The following is a 3,209-nucleotide window of genomic DNA, read 5'->3' on the forward strand; positions in this document are numbered from 1 at the left end:
GCGCCAGCAATCGACACAGCGGTCATTCGGCAGTAGCGGCATCGTGCAGTGCACAAATCTAACCTAATAACCACGTCTCTCTCAGCAGCTGGATTCCTCCTGCGGAGTTCTGGCCACCGCGTGCCCTCGGACGATCGCAAGGATTATGGACAATAGGGTCCGAGTTTGTACTGCCTGAAAAGAGGCCACTGCACAGCTCGTCTGGATGGTGGGATCTGAACGTAAGCACCTACACCGTGGACACGCGTCTTGGAGCAGATAAGATTTTCGTCCACCTGGGGATCTTTAACGTGCAATGATATCGCACAGCTCACGGGCGCCTTAGCGTTTTTCCTCCATAAAAACGCAGCCGCCGCGGTCGGGTTCGAACCCGGGAACTCCGGATCAGTAGTCGAGCGCCCTAACCACTGAGCTACCGCGGCGGGTCACAACGCCAACTGAAGAACTGAGTTTCTTCCAGCTGCTGGTTTGTCGGCTCCGTCGTTTTTCGGCTGGAGCCACGGCTAAACCTTCTTCACCCCTAGAAGACCGACGCCTTTCTACGCAGCAAGCAATCTGGACTACGTGGACACCAAGTTTCGCCAGGTGGGCCCAAGTTTGCTAATTTTACGGCCGATTTACACCCGGGCGACGCAGTTTGGCCTAACGGCGTCGGCGTTCACGCCGACGCATGGCGGCGTGGAACCGGCCTCCCTAGGTAAAATGGCTGAGCCTGCATCATTCGCGAGGGGTTACGATCCCGACGGCATGATCTGGACGATAGTTTCAACATCGGAAGGGGACAACTCCGCTTCTGTTCCGAAATGTCGGCACCAATCTCTGAACGAAGCGGTCGCGCGCCGCTCGATCGTTCAAGCCAAGCTTGCGGCGTCCATCGCTGCCCCGGCCTCCGGCACACCGGCAGGCAACACGCAGCCTCCTGCCTCGCGCGCTGCAGGAAGCAAAAGCAAGGACCGTCCTAACTGGAAGCCTCGCCGACTTCCAAGACCAGGACCAGACGACTTCGTGGTTGTGCTCAAGCCATGCAAACATATGTCGCTGCACCAAGGCTTTTCAGAGAATCGCTACGGCGTCGCTATTACAGCCTACCTCGGGCCCGAGGTAGCAAGGTCTGTTACGGTTCTACCATCCCGTGAACAAAACCTCATTGTGATTTACACCCCGAACCCGGCTGCGGCTGATCGGCTCCTCGAGGACATCTCCATTAACACCGAGCATGAGAATATTCCACAGCACCGATACCTTCGACAAGACGGAGGCGATGTATGCCACGGCGTCATCCCCGTCAGCAACTCGGACACTACTGAATCGCTTCGGGAGCAGGTGCAGTGGAGGGCAGGCACCATCGCCGAGGTTAGAAAATTCGGCTCCTCTAACAAAGCTCGCATCACCTTCGAAGGGAGGGAGAAACCGCGTTTTGTGCACTACGAGCACATGCTCATCCATTTGCAAAACTGCTACCGTACGATCCCGGCCTGCGGCCTGTGTGGGGCCGTTGGCCACCGAGGTGGATGCTTGTCCCAACACGCAGCCGAACACGTGCGGTCTGTGTGGGCAACAGGCCCCGCTTCAGGAGGGGGTGCGGGCCCCTCACAAATGTGTGCCGCGGTGCTCGGTTTGTGCCGGTGCACACGCCACTAACTCGCGGGAGTGTGCGGCGAAATTCCGCAAGCACAAGATGACCACCCCAAAGAAAATTGCTGCCAAGAAGAAGAGCCGCCACTTTGGCCGCCCCGGTGAATTACTAAGCCGGGACAGCACCGAGAAGCCGGGGACACCCACCGGAGGAGCCGGCAAGCGCTCGTCGACGCATCCGCCACCACATGGCGACACTGGAAAGCAGTCGACAGCGCCACCACACGATAAGACCAGGGCCTGGGTCAGCGCCGTGAAACATGGACCGCAGGCTAGCGGTACGGACAGGGCTGCCTCCTCCTCCCCTCCCTCCTGCCCCCCTGCGGCACGCAGTGCCGAGCAAACCACAATAGCAGCTCTTGAGGGTAAAATTGAGATGCTGCTCGAGAAAATTGCGCTCCTAGAATCGCAATGAAAACAGCCTATCACTCCCCCCTCTGGCCCCGCTACCGAGGCAATGGAGAGTGAGCCCGCGGCACCGAACGCCGCACTTAACGCGGATGCTGCACTTGAGCCCCGTCTAGAGGCCCGCATGGACGCCCGTTTAAGTGCCCTAGAAAGTCAAATTTCCGCGGCAGTCATCTCCGCTATCGCCAAAATGACCGAAATTGTACCCACAATAGTCGCACAGCACATCGCACATTCTTCGCGTGGCCTCCGACGAGTCTGCGGTCTAATCAAAGGCGTGTCTGGCCGCTATCCCAAAATGCGTCGCGCCATGGAAACCTTAGCAGAAGACGACAGCTGCTCGCTCTCAGGAATAGAGGATGGCCCCCTCAACGCGATTGCTGGCTCCGGAGCAGCGTCCCTACAATCGACCTGTCACCTAACTGACCATTGCGGACGGGCCACAAATTAGGCGCTCTCCTCATACCCATTCGGCCACCCCCATCCTAATTACCCAGTGGAACTGCCGCGGATTCCGTTCCCGTGCCAAGCGGGCGAACCTCCGGCTTTTCCTGTCATCATTCGATTCTCTTCCTGCAATGGTGGCCCTCCAGGAGCCAGGTAACGGCGCAACCCTTACAAATTATGTTACGTTCCAGCAGGACCCCTCTTCCTGTACCTGCGTGCACAAAAATTATACAGCCAACTTGGTTGATTTGAACCTCAATGCTGCATATTCCTATGTGATGGTCACTGTTCTTCCGCTTAAGAAAAAAATGCACCCTTAGATATACTTAACATCTATTGTTCTCCCAAGATAAAAATGTAACTTTCGCAGCCCTCTTCAGTCGCGCCCTGAAGGCTGCTGGCAGTGACCCCCGGTGATCGTGGGCGATTTACACGCTCAAAGCACACTCTGGGGGTACGTGCGTGAAGAGAAGCGCGGCCGCAAGCTAGCGGAACTTGCGTCCACGCTAGGCCTGACCCTTCACACCGACCCTGCACATCCAACGCGGGTGGGGAACTCCGTGACTCGGGACACGTGTCCGGACCTTACCTTCACCAAAAACATAAGACATGCAGAATGGGCCAACACCGAGGAACCCCTCGGCAGTGACCACTGCATACTCAACACCAGCGTCAGAACCAAACCACTGGCAAGATCCCACGCCCTTGCACGCCTACCC

General features: G+C 57.6%; 1 pseudogene; it reads left to right on the forward strand.

Annotated features, from left to right (window-relative positions):
* Positions 1-702: 702 nt before the first annotated feature.
* On the forward strand, positions 703-2,494 carry LOC144123672 (uncharacterized; annotated as a pseudogene).
* The last annotated feature ends 715 nt before the right edge of the window (positions 2,495-3,209 follow it).

Source organism: Amblyomma americanum, chromosome 3 (genome assembly GCF_052857255.1).
Source record: "Amblyomma americanum isolate KBUSLIRL-KWMA chromosome 3, ASM5285725v1, whole genome shotgun sequence".
Taxonomy (NCBI): Eukaryota; Metazoa; Arthropoda; class Arachnida; order Ixodida; family Ixodidae; genus Amblyomma; species Amblyomma americanum.